Genomic DNA, 24,043 nt, shown 5'->3' with positions numbered 1-24,043 from the left:
TCACAGAAAGCCAGACATAAGGAGTAGTGGTAATTGGAGTGTGAAGCAAACTGAGACAGAGAATAAACCAGAAGTCTTTTGAGTGAAAATTAAAGTGTCGTAAATGATACAAGAAATCAACTTCACTGACACTTTTGTGACGATAATTTGACAGTGGATGAGGACAGCAAGAGGTTTCAGTAAGTAAGGAGTGATACTTGCTATCAGGGAGGTTATCGAGATTGAGAAACAAATCCACAGTTATGTATTGGTACGTGTATTTAGAAATAAATCTGTACAGAGAGTTTTCGGGAATCTGTTCGATTCCCATTTTGAATCAAATTGAAATGGGGAATCGAGCAGATTCCCGAAAGCTCTCTGTAGAAATTTAGGATCTTTCCTGGACAGGGACCCCCAGTAAAGTTCGGGGGTCATTATCTAGAACTAATATTTCTTGGGGGTCATTATCTTTACGATATTTGCAGTATTTTGTTTATATCTTTACGGAAATCCCCAACGGGGTTGCACTCAACACGCCGCAAAGGTGGATACATACCTGGTTGAAACCCTTGGGGGTCACTATCTAGGAAAGATCCGGGATTTATTTTTATACATACGTACCCATACATTATTGTGGATTTGTTTCTCCATTTCAAGACTCGTTCTACTATGAGTATTTTTAAGGAGGTGATCAACAACCGCACGAACCAAGACTGAAGAGGCTATAAAGGCTTTTGGGAATGATTGAGAAACCTGAATTTGGAAATTGTTGAAGAAGACCTGTCCGAATCACGGAGTACCTTCATACAGAAGCCTAAATCAAATGGCAGCCATTTTGAAAGAAATGAAGATATAATGGTATGTCGATATTACAGAAGGCTCTGGTTGATGGAAACATTCAAAACAAAATGGGAGTGACTGAGAGGAGGCATCAGGCATTTTTAGGTTGTAATCATTTTATGTAATGCAAACAGTTTATTCATTCCTGGCCCCAAAAACCTCAGAAATAATAGATGTGTAATTCATTTATAACCTTCAGCAAAAACTTGGAAGGGGAGAAAATGTACATAAAAGACACTTGAAACTTGACCAGTGTGTGTATGTGTGTCCCTTCGAACCCTTTTAGCTGCAACCTCTCTCTCTTCCTTTTCTCTGTAAACCTCAAACGTTCATGTTTAATTCTCATCATATTATTCCATCAGACTTTGCACCCTCTATAAACAAAACTGTTTAACCAGTCAGATGAGGAGGTTTGATCAAATGGCCTGGAGGACACCTATGAAACCATTTCTCTCAATATTCCTTTCAGAAGAATCGCTGAATGACCTCAGCACTATGTGCTGAAGCATTTGGCCTATGGCCTAAATTCTATAATCCAATCCTAGTGTGTGTGTGGACAAACTGGCGGAAACGCCGTTCATAATAGAACTAGTCCCAAAAACCGGAGAAATAATAATTATGTAAGACATCTGCAAACTTCAGCAAAACTTTTCTATATATTTCCGTAGTAATAAACGATATCAGGCACTGGAATGTACAACCAAAGCTTACCTGAGTCTGGGCCGTGGTCCTGTATACCGAACTGTCCCAGGGATTGGATTTTAGCTGGAAAAGATACTTGAAACTCTCTGATTGCTAATTAAATACTCTCTCAAGTAATTATGCACACACACACACACACACACGTGAGAGCACCTCACGCACGGTGCACTGTAGGCATTACTTAAGGTTCTTAAGGTTCTTAAGATGTTTGCATGCACAGGCAGAAATTTGCAGTAAAAGGTTGTAGGTGGGGAAGTGTGTATTGTGTGAGGAAAAGATCATGTAGGATAGGCTTTCATTGGGACACGACAGTTCCTGTGAGCTTGGTATGGAGTACTTTGGGGCAGGAACTACAGGTGTAGCACTTCAGATATCAGCAACCATTGCCTTGTTTCCCCAGGTCTCACTTGCATGGAGATGGGCTTATGTGCTGATTTTGAGGGTGTGTGTGTGTTTACACTCTTCTTTTAGAGACTGATCTGTTCCTTGCCTCCGCTGCTCAGTTCCCATGCTTTGTAGGGGTGGGTAGAGCACTCGGCTAGCACGCTGTTGGCCCAGCGTTCGACTCTCCGACCGGCCAGTGAAGAATTAGAGGAATTTATTTTTGGTGATAGAAATTCATTTCTCGTCATAATGTGGTTCGAATTCCACAATAAGCTGTAGGTTCCGTTGCTAGGTAACCAGTTGGTTCTCAGCCACGTAAAATAAATCTAATCCTTCGGGCCAGCCCTCTCTAGGAGAGCTGTTAATCAGCTCCTCAGTGGTCTGGTTAAACTAAGGTAGACTTATCTTTTTTCCTCCTGTTACACCTTCAGAACCTTTTTACTCTCAATTTCCCTTTCAGCACTGAATGACCTCATAGTCCCAGTGCTTGCCCTTTGGCCTAATTTCTATATTCTGTTCTACTCTATTCTGCCGCTCAGTAGTCACCTTTAGACCCTGGGGAATAAGAATTGTATTATGAGATCAAGTTCAGGTCGTTAGGATCATGGAATTGATTTGTAGGTTTGTAAACAAGATGTGGTGTTAAGAATAAAGGAAACAAAGATAAAGTAAGCCATTACATAATTCGAAAACAGTAGTGGTGACGTTTACAGAAAATGACAAAAGAGACTTCAATAATATGTCTGCATCGTTGATATTTGAGCGTTCTGATACTATAGCCAAAGAGATTCAGTCAGTTTTTGAGAACCATGCTGTTCTCTAGCTCCAGTTATTATTATTATTTCCAAAATAGAAAAGAAACGTGAGGTTTTCTTGTTTGACAATTTTCCGGCAAAAGTCGAGAATGCTTGTCATCTATTTCATACGTGGCCGGGTTCTGCCAACATGGGTGCGTGAACAAAAAGTTGAATGGAATTCACCGCAGGATAAAACACTATGCTTTGAAAATCTGATCATTTGTTTGATATGATTGCGAGTTCAGTCATTTGATATATCTTCTATAATAATAATATCCGAGTGGATCTTGTTTGTCTCATGCAAACCAGTTTGTCCACCCAGTTGAGGACAGGGTGGGTAGGAGAATGGGAGGGTATGGGTTACATCCACCCTCCCCCTGCAAACCTGTTTGTCCGCCCAGTAGGTGACGGATAGGTAGGGGAATCAGGAGGACAGGGGAGACAGCAGCCCCGGGTTCCAGCGCGCGCCAGCAAGTTCGTAGGAGAATAATGAAAAAATGAACGATTGAAATTAAAAACGTGAGAATGAGAGGGTAATGATGTTTGATAACCTCGAGATACAAAGGTCAGTTTTTAATGGAGGTTTTTTGAATCACTTATGGCTATTTTACGGAAAGGGCAAGTCCATCCCACTTCGAGTGGTTTGGCAAGGTACGATAATGATCATTCTTTCCACTCACTCTGCGTAATTGATAGTGTCTATATTTTCTCTAACTATTTTATAACTTGATGAAGGAATACTCACCAAACACCATCAGCAGCAATGCAGTTACCTTGGCGTTCATATTGTTTCGGTGATTTTTTTTTTCAGTCTGTATCTGAAAAGAAACGCACATAACATTAACACGCATATAATAGACTTGTCACCTAGCAAGAATGCATCCCGAGAACATATATATATATATATATATATATATATATATATATATATATATATATATATATATATATATATATATATATATATATATATATATATATACAGTGGCAGTCAGAGAAAAAGCACCAGATGTTTAAGGTCAGATTAGGTCACATGATGCCTTCTCACCCGTAGGAGGTGCACTGTAGCCATTATTTAAGAACTTTGCGTCGTCCCTTCGGCTCCTGGCTGCAACCCCTTTCATTCCTTTTACTGTGCCTCCGTTCATATTCGCTTTCCTCCATCTTACTTTCCACCCTCTCCTAACAATTGATTCATAGCGCAACTGCTTTGAGGTTTTCCTCCTGTTACACCTTTCAAATCTTTCTACTCTCAATTTCCCTTTCAGCGATCGGCCTTTGGCCTAAATTCTAAATTCGATTCCGTTCCACGAAGCTATACGTTATGAAATGGGAGTATTAGTCATTTGTCTACTAAATGTATTCCAGACCTTGTAGCTCATATATCCAAGAAGTTTGGGTGTTGTGGGAAAGGTCAAAGTAATGATGGAGATCTGTCCCTAATAATTTCCCTAATAATAATAATAATAATAATAATAATAATAATAAATAATAATAATAATAATAATAATAATAATAATAATGAATTTCATTTCAGCTCAATGCCATATACATGGAATATACTCGTACAATGTAGAGACGATACCATGCGCACAATCTATATACGCGAGATAACATTTCAAAAAATGATAATCGGCAATATCCACACAGTTGCTGAAGTAGTAGAAAAAATAGTATTCATAATTATGGTAATGACAATAATCATATTGAGAATAATATTTAAAGAATATTAAAAATGATAATTAAAAAACAGATCGCATACGATTAATTTCCAGCTAGGGACCTTCGTTGGTTACAGAGGTCAGGTCCAGAAGGCTGAATATGAAAATTTAAAATAGCAAAGCTCTATAATGATAATAATCACAGTAATGATAAAAAGAAGAAAATACAATGAACGTAGAAATGTATCATCTACAAATCTTATTGAAGTTTTCCTCACATCTCCGCCAATTAACTTGTTCAGTATTTATGGATGTAGGCATTACTCAAGGGTCTTTGCAGCGTCCCTTCGGCCCCTAGCTGCAACCGCTTTCATTCCTTTTACGGTACCTCCGTTCATATTCTCTTTCTTCCGTCTTACTGCCCACCCTCTCCTAACAGTTGATTCATAGTGCAACTGCGAGGTTTTCCTCCTGTTACGCCTTTCAGACTTTTACTGTCAATTTTCGTTTCAGCGCTGAATGGCATTAGTTGCCTCAGTGTTTGGTATGTATGCCTAAAATCTATAAATCAATCAATCAATCAGTGGGGACTCTTTGAGTTCAGGATGAGAAATGAAAACTTCATCTGTCGAGGGGATTTATACAGTTCATGCAGTAGGAATCAGAACTTCGTATAAAAAAAAATTAAGAAAAAGAAACTTTTTTTGTCACTAGCATGACAGATCCATCACTGGAGCCATTTTAGCAAGGCTTTATACGATGCTCAATCTGGATGGCTTGGCTATACAATGTTTATAGGTCTTGTAGACGCGACACAGAATATTTTGCAGCTCTCGGACATCAAAATAATGAAGACCCTATTGCACATGGAAACTAATGGATTTATTATGTTTGAACTTGTTTCTGCAAAGCTCCAGACCAAATTACTGGAGACTCTTTCTTCTCTCTTTCAATAAACACTTGATCTCCGCATGGGTGCCATTCCGTCAGTGCACTCATGCGGCGTACTGTAGGCATTACTTAAGGTCCTTTGCAGCGTCCTTTTGGCTCCCAGCTGCAACCCCTTTCATTCCTTTTACTGTACCTCCGTTCATATTCTCTTTCTTCCATCTTGGTATTCAGCCTCTCCTAACAATTGTTTGTTGATGCAACTGCGAGGTTTTCTTCCTGGGGCACCTTTCAAACCTTTTTACTGTCAATTTCTGTTTCACTGCTGATTGAACTCACAGGTCCCAGCGCTTGGCATTTGTCCTAAATTCTAAGTTCCCTTGCCAATAAACACGTGACGTTCACTTGCCTTATTTCAGTCAGTGGGAGGAAACGAAATTTTTAAAGGGGGGTTTGGGGTGAGGGTGGGGATGGGCTCTTGGCACCAGCAGGAACCATCCATCGACCCATTAAAGAGGTTTACATAGTTAGAAACTAGGTGAAAACGTCTCCCTTTAATTACGTTTCGCCCACACAACTCGGTCTTCAAAATCCTTCTTTGTGTCGAAGTCGGCGAACGAATGGCACTGTCCTGTACTTTCATATGGGCGACTGTGCACAATTGTTTTCTTGGTCTCTCTCTCTCTGTCACCATTTTGGCGTTTCTGTACATTCTTATACGTACATGAAAACAGATATATATATATATATATATATATATATATATATATATATATATATATATATATATATATATATATATTTATATTTCTATAGAATAGAAAGGACCAGAATACTAGGACGAGGTGAACCTTTTCACAATTCATTCAACGTAATCGTTAAATGATATTTACATCTGGGATTTCTGCTGGTACAAAGTACAGAAAACAACTATTCTGTAATTTGTACCAGCAGAAATTCCCAGATGTAAATATGATTCACAAAACCTCGAACGAATTGTGAAAAGGTTCACCTCGTCCTAGCATTCCTGGTCAGACCCTCTAATGAAATATATAATATATATATATATATATATATATATATATATATATATATATATATATATATATATATATATATATATATATATATAATATGCAGTATCAGATTGCACGATCTACATCAAAATTTTTAAAAGCACGAATGTGGCAGTGGCCGTAATCAGTTAAAAATAAATCTCTGAAATCAATTCAGCCAATCAATTTCTTCAGACCGCAGTGTCAGTGAGGTCAGTCGTTTAGACCCAGAAAGGTTGCAAGAGTGTGCTTTACTGACTTAGCCACTAAGTGGCATTTCTGCTTGATGTGTCCGCAGTCTTTTTGGGTCATATAGTGTTTAATATGCTTGGTCGCTGCAATTGCTGTGTCGATACTAGTGTAAAGTCCCCGCTAAGCGGGTTTTCTGTGGTGGCGACCCGTTTTCTTTGCCTCTCCTAGGATCGCCGCTCCTAGGACAACGGGTCACGCAGATTCAGACATCCCCAGTCATTTAAATTGATTTATGTAAATATTCACCTGCTACCAACTTGTGTGTTATGTGTTTCTTTTTCTCAGGTATCAGAATGTATACAACTCTGCTATTGCTCATTTGTGTAACTCAAAGTGTGTTTGTTTATTGTATTTATTGTCAAATGTTATTCCTCGGCGTGACGTCAGTCCGCCTGCCTGTGTCCTCAATAAAGTACCCCCACCAAAATCACTTTCATGCATCGTAATAAAATTTCCATCCAGCCTACCCATCTCACAGACTCATCATCAACATAGGGGTTACGGGCTGCTCTAGAAGCAGAGCCCGTGCTGGCACAAGGCCAGCTAAATCTAAAACAACATCAATAAAGTAGCAGTAATCTTATCCTGCTCGTTTCCTTCGCACCTCGTAAACTAGCGCTGGGTACGGTTTTTTATGATGTTTTCGAGGTATTAATGACTGCTTGAGATTCCCCCTCTCTCTATCTCTCTCTCTATATATATATCTATATATATATATATATATATATATATATATATATATATATATATATATATATATATATATATATATTATAATATATATATATTCAGTTTATACATATATATAAATATAATATAAATACACATATATATGTTTATTCAATTTATACATATGTGACATATTTATATTTATATTTATAAGTTATTTATATATAATTTTCCAAACAATGCTTCATATCCATCCATTATTAGAGGAAATATTTTCCTCAGTAGACTTCGAGTCATGTTGCCTATGAACCTAATTCGTGGTTCAAAAATTATTCTGCCGTCTTAATCCACACTCCATAACAGTTCATCAAACAATCTTAAGCCTCTGTATTGATATTTCATAATAGTGTCACACATGAATGGAATTTTGTAAAACCGCTAAGACTGAGTTTATGATTGATACTGTGATATTTTCTTCAATACCTCAGAGCTAATAGTCCACGTGCATTTATTCTTGTTAATATAATTTCTTTAGAAACACTTCCGTACCCGTAGGGGGTTAGTGCCGCCAGTGCACCTCATGCGGTGCACTGTAGGCATTACTTAAGGTTCTTTGCAGCACGCCTTCTGACCCTAGCTGCAACCCTTTTCGTTCCTTTTGCTGTACCTCCTTTCATATTCTCTTTCTTCCTTCTTACTCTCCACCCTTTACTAACAGTTGATTCATAGTGCAACTGCGAGGTTTTCCTCCTGTTACACCTTTCAAACCTTTTACTGCCAGTTTCCGTTTCACCGCTGAATGACCTTATAGGTCCCAGTGCTTGGCCTTTGGCCTAAATTCTGCATTCAACTCAATTCATCAGTTTCGTGATAAGATGATTTTTCACTCCAGTTCTTCAAATCACATCAAAACTCACGAAATTAGTTGAATGATTAAATGGTTTATGTGAACTAGTGTGCGGGAATTAAATACTTTTACACCTCACGTTCTTTAAATCCTTTATAATTAGTGGTAAAAACCCTGTCTCTGTTTTGTACTATTTTAAAAAATCTAGAATCCGTAGCAAACTTCCTTTGCAAAAAAAAAAATTACAACGAGAGAGAGAGAGAGAGAGAGAGAGAGAGAGAGAGAGAGAAAGAGAGAGAGGTTGAAATTTCTCTCTCAATCTCTCTCTCTCTCTCTCTCTCTCTCTCTCTCTCTCTCTCTCTCTCTCTCTCTCTCTCTCTCTCTCTCTCCCCTAAGTTCCTTAAGGAGTTAGATAACTTGGAATGAATAATAAATCAACTATCAAGTCTTTTTTTTTTTTTTACATACCTGGGATTACTGAGTAATAACAGTCTGAACCAAACACCTGGACGTTTCTAGGTGGAAAAGGAAAAAATGACCGAGGGGTTCATGCCATTAGTACATTTAAGATAAAAATGTTATCAACACTTAACACTGCACAGATGCTCTTTCAACCCGTGAAGTACAGCAGGGTATGGTTAGGTCAGTTCTTGCGTGGATGACCCTCTTGGCAAATGGGCTCTAGTGGCTGTCTGCGAAAGAATTGGTATAGGTCTAGCAACCTCATCCGACCCGCCAATGATTCTTGAGAGATTGTAACAGGCCTACATCAGACACTGAGAGCTGTGTAACAGGTCTACATCAGACACTGAGAGCGGTATAACAGGCCTACATCAGACACTGAGAGCGGTGTAACAAGTCTACATCAGACGCTGAGAACTGTGTAACAGGCCTACATACATCAGACACAGAGCTGTGTAACAGGCCTACATCAGACACTGAGAGCAGTGTAACAGGCCTACATCAGACACTGAGAGCAGTGTAACAGGCCTACATCAGACACTGAGAGCGGTGTAACAGGCCTACATCAGACACTGAGAGCGGTGTAACAGGCCTACATCAGACACTGAGAGCGTTGTAACAGGCCTACATCAGACACTGAGAGCGGTGTAACAGGCCTACATCAGACACTGAGAGCGGTGTAACAGGCCTACATCAGACACTGAGAGCGGTGTAACAGGCCTACATCAGACACTGAGAGCGGTGTAACAGGCCTACATCAGACACTGAGAGCGGTGTAACAGGCCTACATCAGACACTGAGAGCGGTGTAACAGGCCTACATCAGACACTGAGAGCGGTGTAACAGGCCTACATCAGACACTAAGAGCGGTGTAACAGGTCACTGAGAGCTGTGTAACATCAGACACTGAGAGCAGTGTAACAGGCCTACATCAGACACTGAGAGCGGTGTAACAGGCCTACATCAGACACTGAGAGCTGTGTAACAGGCCTACATCAGACACTGAGAGCAGTGTAACAGGCCTACATCAGACACTGAGAGCTGTGTAACAGGCCTACATCAGACACTGAGAGCAGTGTAACAGGCCTACATCAGACACTGAGAGCAGTGTAACAGGCCTACATCAGACACTGAGAGCTGTGTAACAGGCCTACATCAGACACTGAGAGCAGTGTAACAGGCTTACATCAGACACTGAGAGCTGTGTAACAGGCCTACATCAGACACTGAGAGCAGTGTAACAGGCCTACATCAGACACTGAGAGCGGTGTAACAGGCCTACATCAGACACTGAGAGCTGTGACACTGAAGCAAACAGGCCTACATCAGACACTGAGAGCAGTGTAACAGGCCTACATCAGACACTGAGAGCAGTGTAACAGGCCTACATCAGACACTGAGAGCTGTGTAACAGGCCTACATCAGACACTGAGAGCTGTGTAACAAGCCTACATCAGACACTGAGAGCAGTGTAACAGGCCTACATCAGACACTGAGAGCTGCTGATGAGTAACTCCTCAGTTCTGTGCTGATAACTGTGCAGAGACATTTTAAAGTCAAGACAGCCTGACCTGGTGCTCACAACAATGAGGTTAGTGGAAAGAATTGAGGTTTACAGAATTGATTATACAGGCCAATAACACTGAGAAACCACAGAGCTGTGTAACAGGCCTACATCAGACCAACTTGTTTAACAAGACATCAGGAGGCTATGAATGTGTAACAGGCCACACTGAGAGCGTGTACACTCCTTTGTCAGACATCAATCTGTGCAACAGGCTGTCTTCTTCATTAATGCTAAGGCCCTTCGTTTTCAGACACTGAGAGCTTTAACAGGCCATCTATCTAGACACTTTAGGTGTAACAGGCCCTAATTCCTCCTCAACTTTAGTTAAACACTTCTTTCAGACACTGAGACCGTTATTCAGGCCTTCCATCTCAGGCACTCGAGATACTCCGGCCTCACTCTTTCAGACACTGAGAGCTGTGTACACTGAGAGCGGTGTAACAGGCCTTTTTATCACTTCTTTTAACAGGCCTACATCAGACACTGTGTCTCCACATTCCACCCCCCCCCTTCCAGTTCTTCACACTGAGAGCAAATTGTTCATCAGACACTGTTTCAAGTTTTAACAGGCTTCCATTTGCATTCAAAAGCCACCACAGGCGGTGTAACTTCCATCAGACACTGAGAGCGGTGTAACAGGCTCAATCAACACTCCTTTCACACACTCATCAGACACTGAGCTTTGAACAGGCCTCATCCACTGAGATCTTTTGCAACACCCTTGTATCTTAGGCACTGAGAGCTGAGAGCGGTAACAGCTACATCAGACACTGACTCCTTTCATCTGACACTGAGAGCAGTGTAACATCTACTCAGAGATACTTATATGAATCAAATTCTACCAGTTCTTTCTGGTTCCGTTTAACGCTCATGAACCTTTCTATCTTCCTGTAGCTCAGAGCGGTGTAACAGGCACATTGAGCGTGTCAGTTTATCCTCTTGAAACACTGAGAGCTTTCTTTCACACTTTTACTCATCACTAAGCAGGTTCTCTTCACTGCAGCAAACACATATGTTTTATACATATGTAACAGGTATATATATACACTGAGATATAACAGGTATATATCAGACACTGAGATATATATATATATATATATATATATATATATATAGATTTATATATATGCATATATACATTATATATACTGTAACATATATATTGTATACAGATATTTATATATATCAGATATATATATATATATATATATATATAGATACTATATATATATATGCCCGTGACACTGAAACTTGATGCTTTTATAGATAAGAAAACTGAGAGCGTGTGACAAATACAACCAAAGATCTCAGCATTCAGTTGTATGTACATGCACTATGTACCATGTACGATTCCCCTCTCTGTAGCTCTTAACGTCATGCTGTTTCAGTTTGTGACCAGATTATCCCGGATTATCTCTTTTTTTTTTTTTTTCCTCACTACTCTTTGAGTTTACCGTCAGGTGGTTCTTGCTCTTATTGTTTACCTTGAACCGTTATTCTAAAATGTCTCTCATTTGTGCCACGATGATGCGTGAGTCAATGTGAGATTGGTTGGTGTTGGTCTTGAGCCTGGTATTTTCCTGAGAGCAGTGGTATTCTCCCTACATCAGACACTGTAGAGCTATATATGTATATACACTGAGAGCATATATATATATATATATATATATATATATATATATATATATATATATATATATATATATATACATTATATATTATGTGCTAGTACATCTGCACAGATATATCAGCCCTTCGTGGAACCCACCAGCATATAGCCAAACTGTTTCCTAACACAGTGGTCCATACCCCCGTTAGGGGGCGGGGTTAGTGCCGTCAGTGCACTTCACGTGGTACACTGTAGCCAGTGGTTAAGGGTCTTTGCAGCGTCCCTTCGGCCCCTAGCTACAGCCCCTTTCATTCTTTTTACTGCACCTCCGTTCATATTCTCTTCCTTCCGTCCGACTTTCCACCCTCTCTAACAGTTGTTTGAAAGTGCAGCTGCTTTGAGGTTTTCCTCCTGTTACACCTTTCAAGCCTTCTTACTGTCAGTTTCCCGTTCAGCGCTGAATGACCTCCTTGGTCCCAGCGTTGGCCCAGGTCTAAAAATTCTATACTCTATTCTGTTCTATTCTTTCCACAGATAACAATGTACCACCTCTTTTATGTATGTCTACATTACTCACCCTTTCAATTAATTCTTTTTATGCTATATGTGCTTCGATAACAAGTTCCTTGTTGGAGGGGTGGTGTGGAAACTGTCGCCTAACACGCTGTTGGCCCAGCGTTCGACTCTCATACCACGGTAACTGAAGAATTAGAGTCTTGTATTTCTGGTGATAGGCCTTCATTTCTCGCCATAATTTGTTCCGGATCCCGCCCTCTCTAACAATAAGCTGTAGGTCCCCTGTTGCTAGGTAACCAGTTGATTCTTAGCCACTGGAAAATGACATCTAATCCCAGCGCTTGGCCCAGCCCTAGGAATTCTATTCTGTTCTATTGTTACTCAGCTCAGTGGTCTGTCCAAACTCAGATATTAATAGCTTTATGCTTTGTTCTTCGATAACAGTTCATCTCAGCATCTGCAACTGGTTGTCTTTCATTCTAATTCATCATCCGTACTTCACCTCCCTAAAGGAGAGTTTGCCAAAAAATCTCTATATGCTTTCCCCTTTAACTTCCATAGACACCCAGTGTAATAAAAAATAAGGCTATGGGAGTAACTGGAAACCAGAAAGACGGAACGATGAATGTTAATATGGATGATGGTAGAATTGAAAATGTAGATTCATATAGGTATTCTGGAGTAGATGTTTCGGATGATGGTTGGATGAGAGGAAGAGTAAGTCATTGTATCGGGTGAATCATCCTTTCATACAATCTAACCTCTCTCATACATCAAGTTTCTTCCCAATTTTTGCAAATATTCAGCTACAAAGAAAGGTAGCTGAACATGTGCAAATGATTGGGAAGAAACTTGATGTATGGAAGAGAAGTTTAAAATGTATGAAAGGATGGTTAAGCCAACTCTACTTTATGGAAGTTAAGTGTAGGTGTTGATGGAGAATGAGAGGACGTGGAGGCTAGAGATGAGTTGGTTACAGACCATTTATGTCCGAAGAAGAACTGAAAGGGTGTGAAGTGTGGAGATGCAAGCGTTGGAGAAATGATGGATTAGTGTGTCTTGAAATTGTTTTAATACATTTCTCTCTGTTCATGAATTTATTTGTTCTCTGTAATAAGTGAGATTTCTTATTTCTGTATTTCCATTTACCCTTTCTTACTTCTTCATAATGAGCACTGTATTGTTTTGAATCTTGAATTTTAAGTCAATGGCACCTTGAGTGGGCTTGTTCCATATGAATATGGTTCGTCTTCTGAATAATAATAATAATAATAATAATAATAATAATAATAATAATAATAAGTCATGGAGAATGATAAGCTGGTGTAAAGAGAGTGTACAGTTCGGAGGTACTGGGAGGGAAGAGGAGAAGAAAAAGACATACGAAGGGCTGAATGGATAGGCTAGAAGAGGTGTTAGAGAGTAAAGGCCTCAACATCCGCGAAGCGAAAGATAGAGGGGAGTGGCGCATTGTGTGTCAGCAGTTCAACACGATGCAGCTGACCTTTCCGTATATTAAGTAGTTCTGCACAGAGTTCACCCACAATTCAACATTAAAGTATATACATTACCGAGATCCTTGTTTTTGTCTTTTCTCGGGGGCCACCTGCATTAAGGGAAAAGGCTCAGTGTTGAATATATATAATCTTCTTCTTCTTCTTTTTACATACTTTTTTTCCCCATATTTTGTATGGGGTAAGCACGATGCCTTCTTTTGATTTGGCTTTGGGGTAGACCGTAGTCTCGACCGGCTGCCCATGTATCGTACCAGTCACCATCTCCCTTTCTCCCAGCAGTGAGGAGACATTGAGCGGTTAGGTCGACAGTTCGAGACGAGACGTGTGAGGTAATATATATATATATATATATATATATATATATATATATATATATATATATATATATATATATATATATATACATATATATTGCAGGCAGGAGAAGGGCGCAGGAACATGTACAGATCCGGTACATACATTTATTGTCGACGTTTTTCTTGACCCGTGGTCACATCATCAGGACATCTACAGTTATAATGTAACAAGGGTCATTCAGCAAACATAGTTAAAAGTAAACATACACAACACATAGGAAAACTTAAAATGGAAAATCGGTTAAACTTAAACAATCACACTTAAATACATTTACACATTGAAAACCCAATAAAAGAAGACTTAAAATGAACTTGATAAAAAACTGAACTTAATAAAAAGGAATTTAAAAATAAACTTAAAAAGGGAGAGCAGAAGGCGCACCTCTCAGGGTGAAAGAAGAAAACACACTAAAAGAACTCAGCACAAAAGCAGGAGGAGGAGGAGGCGGACAAATATAATAAAAAACAATCGAGTCATGCTACTCTTTGAACAGGGAGCAGCTGATGATAGGCAATTTAACGTCGATTGTTTTTGATATATATAAATGTCTCATATTTAACGTCAGATATAATTCTTTTGATATGTATATTATATGCATATATATATATATATATAGATATAATATATATATATATATATATATATATATATGTATATACAAACACACACACACACACACACACACATATATATATATATATATATATATATATATATATATATATATATATATATATATATATATATGTGTTGTGTGTATATGCTATGTGTGTGTGTATTTAGTATAGATAGAATACATCTGCAACAGACGTTGGTAACTAGAATATTGATAAGTTTTGCCTGAAACAAAAAAAATTACTCTTCTGTTGAAACACCACACACTCAAAAATTGTTACTAAAAAAAAAAAAGCCGTTTTAAGGAAGATATCTTCGAACGAAAGCCACTTTCATAGCCGTTCGACATGTGATGTTGAGAGTGGCAAAATAGCCATTTCGTTTTGTTAAAAAGCAGAGTTCACCTTTGCTTGAAAGCAGAGGCCTTTCATGGAAACGGTTATTGCACGCACATCTACAGTAAGCTCTCTTGTCCGCGGTTAACAAAATGCTGAATCTAAACAGCGAAGCCGTGCGCTTAAATTTCCTGCAGTAACAGTGTGGGATTTGGGAAACGCGGCGCAACAAAAGTAATCTGAACTTTAAATTAGTTTCTCTTGGTGCACGGGGAATACCGCGCCAGGGTTCCCTCTTCATCAAATGTTTGTCTGTATCAAAGCTCCGACAAACAAGTTCGTGAAGCCCTTCAGAGTCTCTTCCGTTCTCCGTACTGGTGTGCAGCTGTCAATGGAATTTATCGGCTATATTAGGCCGCAGACATTAAAAATGTACCTTATTGCTCCTGTAGATGGGCGAGAGGGGGATAGAGCTGCCAATGCACGTCATGTGGTGCACTGTAGGCATTGCTAGAGGTTCTGGTTCCTCATTGGCTCTCTGCTGGGCCCGCGTTCGATTCCCCGACCGGCCAATGAAGAATTAGAGATATTTACTTCTGGTGATAGAAATTCATTTCTCGTTATAATGTGGTTCGATTCCACAGTAAGCTGTAGGTCCCGTTACTAGGTAAGATGAATTGGTTCTTAGCCCATTTAAGATAAATGTAATCCTTCGGGCCAACTGTAGGAGAGCTGTTAATCAGCTTAGTGGTTTTGGTTAAACTAAGGTATACTTAACTTTAACTAGAGGTTCTTTGCAGCGTCCCTTTCTTACTTCTTCATAGCTGCAAATCTTTTTCATTCCTTTGACTGTACCTCCGTTCATGATTATGTTTGTTCCATCTTGCTATCCACCCTCTCCTAACAATTATTCATAGTGCAACTGCTTTGAGGTTTTCCTCCTGTTAAAAATTTCAAAACAAACTACTCTCAATTTCCCTTCCAGCGCTGAGTGACCTCATAGGTCCCAGCGCTTGGCCTTTGGCCTAAATTCTGTACTCTCTTCTATTACATATTTGGGGGTCCAGAAAGCCCCTGTGATGAGAGTGCACAAAATGCTGTTGTGAAAGAAAGTGCATCAACGTGGCCCGGGAGCCAGCTTAGTGAATGAGAGGTTTCATTCTGGGGACTCTCGATGTCGCTCTTGACCCAACCAGTGGATTAGTACCTGGCTGTTAGTTGCAGTAGGTTGCGTGCAGGATGGAGAAGGCCATGGCGAATTACCTGCTGAGAAGCAGAATGTCAACGCCTGTTAGAAGGACCTTGTGGAATATATATGTATATATATATATATATATATATATATATATATATATATATATATATATATATATATATATATATATATATATATATATATTATATAGATATATATGTATATGTACATACATGTACATATATGTATATATAGATAACATCCCAAAGATTCAGTAAGAGCTTTATTGTGAATCATTACTTAACCCATATATTCGTTGCCATGTACAAAATTCCCAGGTCCAAGGTACAGTACCGGTGTAAGGACCTAATAATCAGCTTTTCAGTCATTTTTGCATCTTTGATTATGAAAATTAATTTTCATTCTACTATTTTTTGTTGAACACCCCCAGCTTTCAATTGTTTTCCTAAGTTTGCTTCTTTTAGTTTTCTGTAAAAGAAAACTATTGCGCCAGTTTTGTCTGTCCGTTCGCACTGTTTCTCTCCGCCTCAGATCTTAAAAACTACTGAGGCTAGAGGGCTGCAAATTGGTATGTTGATCAAAAACACCCTCCAGTCATCAAACATACCATATTGCAGCCCTCTAGCCTCAATAGTTTTTATTTTATAGGCCACCGCGGGTAATGATTCATGGGCCATGGCTCATACAGCATTATAGCGAGACCCACCGAAAGACAGATCTATTTTCGGTGGCCTTGATTGTACGCTGCAGCAGGTGTAGAGAAACTCGATTGCGCCGAAGAAACTTCGGCGCATTTTTGCTTATCTTTGTTGAAACGAAAAATCCTTATTGTGATAAGTTTAAGGAAAGTATCACAGGTGTTTTTGATCTAATTAAACTGTCGACATTTTGCTGAGTACGCTTAAATACTTCTTCTGATATTTTGTTACTAAAAAAAATCGGTAATTAAAGATACCAACACAATGCCACCTTAAACAACCAATTCGAATTTGATGTTAAAGGAAACAGTTTTCGTTGTAATATGTTGATTTTAACTATGCATGCGACAATAAGGCTTCAGGAATTCCTTAGAAGTGCAAACCCTCCTCCCCACCAAATGCTAATACCATGTGACCTCAAATGCTTATCTGCTAGGTAAGGTTAAAATTGACGGATCAGAATTAGAGTTATGGAGGCTGAGGGGTTCCCTTCATCATTCCTTGTACTGTACCTCCGTTCATAAACTCATTCTCCTACCTTTCCGTTCTCTACCCTCTCCTAACAGTTGATTCACAGCGCTGAATGACCTCACCTTATTGTCCCAGCGAGGGGATTGACATTTGGCCTAAATTCTGTATTCTATTTTTCTGTTCTTTGAGGGGGTATCGTTCTCCGGCTAACGTCCAGCACTTCTTGAACGGAGGTGATTATTGTAGTTGTGAAAGATTCACGATGCAGATTCCACAAAGGTCTGAATTGATAACGTTGTTAGAACAACACCTAAAAAATAAATTGGAATCCATGAATAAATCCCCAGGAGGTAGCTGCCGTCAATCAGCTTCATGGTCTGGTGCAATGTAGGCACTAACTAACTAGGTTCTTTGCAGCATCCCTTCTGCCCCTAGCTGCAACACCTTTCATTCCTTTTTCTGTACCTCCGTTCATATTCTCTTTCTTCCATCTTGCTATCCACCCTTTCCTAACAATTATTTCATAGTGCAGCTGCGAGGCTTACCTCCTGTTACACCTTTACGACCCACCTACTTTCAGTTTCCTTTCCAGCACTGAATGACCTCATAGGTCCCAGTGCTTGGCCTTGGCCCTAAATTCTGTATTCTCTTCTATTACATGTTTGGGGTCCAGAGTCCCTGGGATGAGATTGCACAAAATGCTGTTGTGAAAGAAAGTGTATCAACGAGTCCCGGGAGCCAGCTTACTGAATGAGAGGGACTCTCGATGTCCCTCTTGACCTCACCAGTGGATTAGTCACCTGGCAGTTAGCTGCAGTAGGTTGCGTGCAGGATGGAGAAGGTCATGACGAATTACTTGCTGAGAAGCAGAATGAAGGTATAATATATATATATATATATATATATATATATATATATATATATATATATATATATATATATATATATATATATATATATATATTATATATATATATATGTATGTACATACATGTATATATATGTATATATAGATAACATCCCGAAGATTCGCAAGAGCTTTAGAAGTGGATCATTACTTAACCCATATATTCGTTGCCATGTATAAAATTCCCAGGTCCAAGGTATAGTACCGGTGTAAGGACCTAATAATCAGCATGTTAGTCATTTTTGCATCTTCAATTATGAAAATTAATTTTCATTCTACTATTTTTTGTTGAACACGCCCACCTTTCAATTGTTTTCTTAAGTTTGCTTCTTTTAGTTTTCTGTAAAAGAAAACTATTGCGCCGGTTTTGTCTGTCCGTTCGCACTTTTTCTGTCCGCCCCCAGATCTTAAAAACTACTGAGGCTAAAGGGCTGCAAATTGGTATGTTGATCATCCACCCTCCAGTCATCAAACATACCATATTGCAGCCCTCTAGCCTCAGTAGTTTTTATTTTATAGGCCACCGCGGGTAATGATTCATGGGCCGCGGCTCATACAGCATTATAGCGAGACCCACCGAAAGATTGATCTATTTTCGGTGGCCTTGATTGTACGCTGTAGCGGGTGCAGAGAAAACTCGATTGCGCCAAGAAACTTCGGCGCATTTTTTGCTTATTTTTGTTGAAACGAAAAAATCCTTATTGTGATAAGTTTAAGGAAAGTATCACAGGTGTTTTTGATCTAATTAAACTGTCGACATTTTCTGAGTACGCTTAAATACTTCTGCTGATATTTTGTGTGAAAAAAAAAATCGGTAATTAAAGATACCAACACAATGTCACCTTAAACAACCAATAGAATTTGGTTAAAGGAAACAGTTTAGTTGTAATATGTTGATTTTAACTATGCATGCGACAATAAGGCTTCAGGCATTCCTAAGAAGTGCAAACCCTCCCCCCCCACCCCCATGCTAATACCATGTGGTCTCAAATGCTTATCTGCTAGGTAAGGTTAAAATTGACGGATCAGAATAGAGTTATGGAGGCTGAGGGGTACGTTTCTCATTCCTTTTACTGTACCTCCGTTCATAATCTCATTCTCCTACCTTACTCTCTACCCTCTCCTAACAGTTGATTCACAGCGCTGAATGACCTCATAGGTCCCAGCGCTTGACATTTGGCCTAAATTCTATATTATATTTTTCTCTGTTCTTTGAGGGGTACGTAACGTCCAGCACTTCTTGAACGGAAGTGATTATTGTAGTTGTGAAAGATTCATGACGCAGATACAAGGTCTGAATTGATAATGGCTAAAACAACACCTAAAAAAACTAACTTTGGAATCCATGAATAAATCCCCATAGGAGGTAGTGCCGTCAGTGCACCTCACGGGGTGCACTGTAGGCACTACTAAAGGTTCTTTAAAGCGTCCCTTCCTTAGGCCCCTAGCTGCAACACCTTTCATTCCTTTTACTGTACCTCCATTCATATTATCTTCCATCTTGCTATCCACCCTCTCCTAACAATTATTTCAAAGTGCAACTGCGAGGCTTACCTCCTGTTACACCTTTACGACCTACCTAATTTCAGTTTCCTTTCCAGCACTGAATGACCTCATAGGTCCCAGTGCTTGGCCTTTGGCCTAAACTCTATATTCAGTCCAGTTCAATTCTGTGAATGAATGAAGACTCAAGAGAGTGTAATTATTAAACGTTCATTATATATCTTAAAACTATTCATGCCATTTTTTTTTCTTCTTTAATTTGCTTTTGCATGTATCATGCCTTTTGAAATTTATGCATCCCCCTTTTAGTGATTATATTTTTTCTTACATCTGCTTTCAATCTTTTTTATAAGGTCATCATGTCGTCAGTAATAACCGTTATGGTACGTACTGTATTCAAGAATCAGTACTTACCTTCAAATCATTAAATTTGTTCCGTTTGTATAACTTATAATCTCGTACTTATTTTTTTTTCTATCTCGGATAAGGAATGCAAGTATTAAATGCGTACGGCAACCATTCGAATATATTTCTTTTTCAGTGGCTTTGAAACTCACCGAATTGTTCTCAGATCGTCAGTGGTAGAAGCTGATTATTTTCTCGAAATAGAGTGTCGTATTTTGCGTTCAGTTAACTAAAAAAATAAATAAATAAATAGTGAATTTGATCGCTAGTCACGAATCCATAGACGCGTCTGCTCGGGTAACTTAAACTGTTGTACTTGACTTTCATTCCGTGAGTGAGAAAGGCAAATAGCTGACGAATTTCGACACAGAGGCGAAACGGGACGAAGGAATCTAGCGGCGCACGAATGGAAAGTCGCACTTCCGAACACGATGGTGGTCTTGGGCAGACTGAGACTCGAGGAGAGAGAGAGAGAGAGAGAGAGAGAGAGAGAGAGAGAGAGAGAGAGAGAGAGAGAGGTCCGTGCTGCTCGCTGCAGCGTCCATCGCTCTTCAAACCCCTTGAATTTTCTTCTCGCAACTACCTCCCTTGCCGCTGACAGCTATCAGAGAATACAAAGCTATCATTTATGAATGTGTTACTCGTCTGAGGCTGCTAGTTCCAAGTTTTAATATTCCATTGCTTCATTCACACACACACGCACACAATATACATGTATATATGCGTGTGCTCGTGTGTACTTGAAATAGATTGCTACTTAGGTCTAGTGCCAACTGGAGAAATACTGGAAAGTGGTCATACAACTCTAAAAATATATCTGCATTGAACGCAAACTCCCCCAAGAGGGGAAACAGAATTAGACTGCCGGGGATTTTAGTTTGTTCCGTCCCAAGGAAAGTTATCACAGTCAGTGCCAATAAACCCTGGTTTAATGATTCATGTAGAGGGACATTTGGTAATAAACCAACCAAAGTTCAACGTACGGAAAAGCAAATCGCACGAAAGTTGATCTATTGAAATCTGAAAATTACCGAGTGGTCGTAGATTACTGTTGAGAGTTGGGCGGAGAGTCCAAATATGTTTCCCATATTATATACAAAAATATATCAACGGTCTTTCCTCATACACTCCGCATATTTTATCATTCTCGATGCTTTTAATTGAATTTTTTCAGTGGCGAAACATACAGTGTTATGTTACTGCTGAATGAAACTGATCCCGGTCAAAATCCATCCTTGCATTGCTTTCTAAAAGCAGTGACAATTTCCTCTGAAAGGTTTAAAGGTCACAATGAGTAACGAAGGCAGGGAAAGGTCATTGCGCTGTTGCAATGTTCCAGAGGCCTCACATGCACGCATATGATTTGCGCTAGTCCTCTCCACCCATATGAGACGCAGGGGAACCAGACAACTGGCTATTTATGACTCATGAGATAGGCCCATGGCTCCCCTAAACCTCCGTCTCCAGCTCAGAGAGAGAGTTAGGTTGTTTGCAGAGCAAAAATATGTCAGGCCCTGAGTGAGAATTGAAAGATCTGAGTTAGAATTGAAAGGCCTTGAGTGAGAATTGAAAGCCCTGAGTTAGAACTGAAAGCCCTGACTGAGAGTTGAAAGCCCTGAGTTAGAACTGAAAGCCCTGAGTGAGAATTGAATTGAAAGCCCTGAGTGAGAATTGAATTGAAAGCCCTGAGTGAGGATTGAAAGAATTGAAAGCCATGAGTAAGAATCGAAAGCCCTGAGTGAGAATTGAAAACCCTGAGTGAGAATTGAAAGCCCTGATTTAGAATTGAAAACCCTGAGTGAGAATTGAAAACCACTGGTGAGAATTGAAAGTCCTGAATGAGAATTGAAAGCCCTGAGTTAGAATTGAATTGAAAGTCCTGAGTGAGAATTGAAAGCCCTGAGTTAGAATTGAAAGCCTTGAGTCAGAATTGATAGCCCTGAGTGAGAATTGAAAGCCCTGGTTTAGAACTGAAAGCCCTGAGTGAGAACTGAAAACCCTGCGTGAGAATTGAAAGTCCTGATTTAGAATTGAAAGCCCTGAAAACCCTGGGTGAGAAATGAAAACCACGAGTGAGAATTGAAAGTCCTGAATGAGAATTGACAACTGCGAGTGAGAATTGAAAGCCCTGAGTGAGAACTGAAAACCCTGAGTGAGAATTAAAAGCCCTGAGTTAGAAATGAACTTGGGAACAGTTAGGTACTTATGACATAGGAGCCTGTCTCCCATAGCCTTCCTTTGCATGTTCTTGAACACTACGGGGGGTTATTGCCGTCAGTGCACCTCATGCAGTGCACTGTATGTAGTACTTAAGGTTCTTTGCAGCGTCCCATCGGCCTCAGCTGCAACCGCTTTCATTCCTTTTACTGTACCTCCGTTCGTATTCTCCTTCTTCCATCTTCCTTTCCACACTCTCCTAACAATTTATTCTTAGTGCAACTGCGAGGTTTGCTCCGTTCAAACTTTTGTACCGTCAGTTTCCCTTTCAGCGCTGAATGACCTCATAGGTCCCAGCACTTGGCCTTTGGCCTAAATCCTGTTTTCCATTCTATTCTGGAACACCCAGGGGAGAGTTACGTGCGAGTTCTAAAATTTTGTGGTTACTTCCAGTCGTACCTTCCTATGTCGTTCTTTCAGGAGTTTCTGCAATTCTTTCTCATTATGCCCAAACTGTACCATATCATCTGAAAACATAATATGTTTTCTTATTTTGATTATATATATATATATATATATATATATATATATATATATATATATATATATATATATATATATATGTATATATATATATATTTATATATTTTTATATATTTATATATATATATATATATATATATATATATATATATATATATATATATATATACATAATATATATAAATCTCAAGACTTGTAATCCAGTTTCATTGCAAATTTGTTAGTAAATAATCTGGCAGTAAAAATCAGCTAACCAGGTATCACGGCAGGGTAAATATTGATTGGGTTACCAATTACACACAGTACACTTATTAGCAAATGTAGGTTAGTATGGCGTGGTCCTGCTGTTCTTCGCGAGGATTTTTTATTTTTTATCATTTATTTTTTATCATTTTACAATTTTTAGTTTTCTGTAAAAGAGAACTATTGAGATGGCTATTTGTCTGTCCGTCCGCACTTTTTCTGTCCGCCCTCAGATCTTAAAAACTACCGAGGCTAGAGGGCTGCAAATTAGTATGTTAATCATCCACCCTCCAATCATCAAACATACCAAATTGCAGCCCTCTAGCCTCAGTAGTTTTTATTTTATTTAAGGTTAAATTTAGCTATGATCGTGCGTCTGGCACCGCTGTAGGTGCCAACAACACATGCCACTGCCGGGCCGTGGTTGAAAGTTTCATGGGCCTCGGCTGAGAGTTTCATACAGTATTACACGCTGTACTGAAAACTCGATTGTGCCGAAGAAACTTCGGCGCATTTTTTACTAGAGGATTTTTATATAATTTCAATTTTGCAACTGGGCTATTTTGCAGTGGAGAGACACCAAGAGGGTCGCAGCTGCTCAAGTCGACCCTTGGCCACTGCGGAGTTTCTGGCTAAAGTGATTAATTGGCGAAATATTTCTGTGCTGCGTTTATTTGGATCTTTCCTAGATAGTGACCCCCAAGGGTTTTCGGGGGTCGTTATCTAGGACCAATATTCCTTGGGGGGTGATTATCTCTACGATATTTACAGTCTTTTGTATTTTGTTTTTACGGTGATCCCAATGAGCTACACTGAATCGTAAGCGATACTGTGTGAATGAAAACTAC

The sequence above is a fragment of the Macrobrachium rosenbergii genome, chromosome 26, assembly GCF_040412425.1.
Source record: "Macrobrachium rosenbergii isolate ZJJX-2024 chromosome 26, ASM4041242v1, whole genome shotgun sequence".
In the NCBI taxonomy this organism is placed as follows: domain Eukaryota; kingdom Metazoa; phylum Arthropoda; class Malacostraca; order Decapoda; family Palaemonidae; genus Macrobrachium; species Macrobrachium rosenbergii.
The sequence above is the reverse complement of the archived record's forward strand: the minus strand, read 5'-3'. Positions refer to the sequence as shown.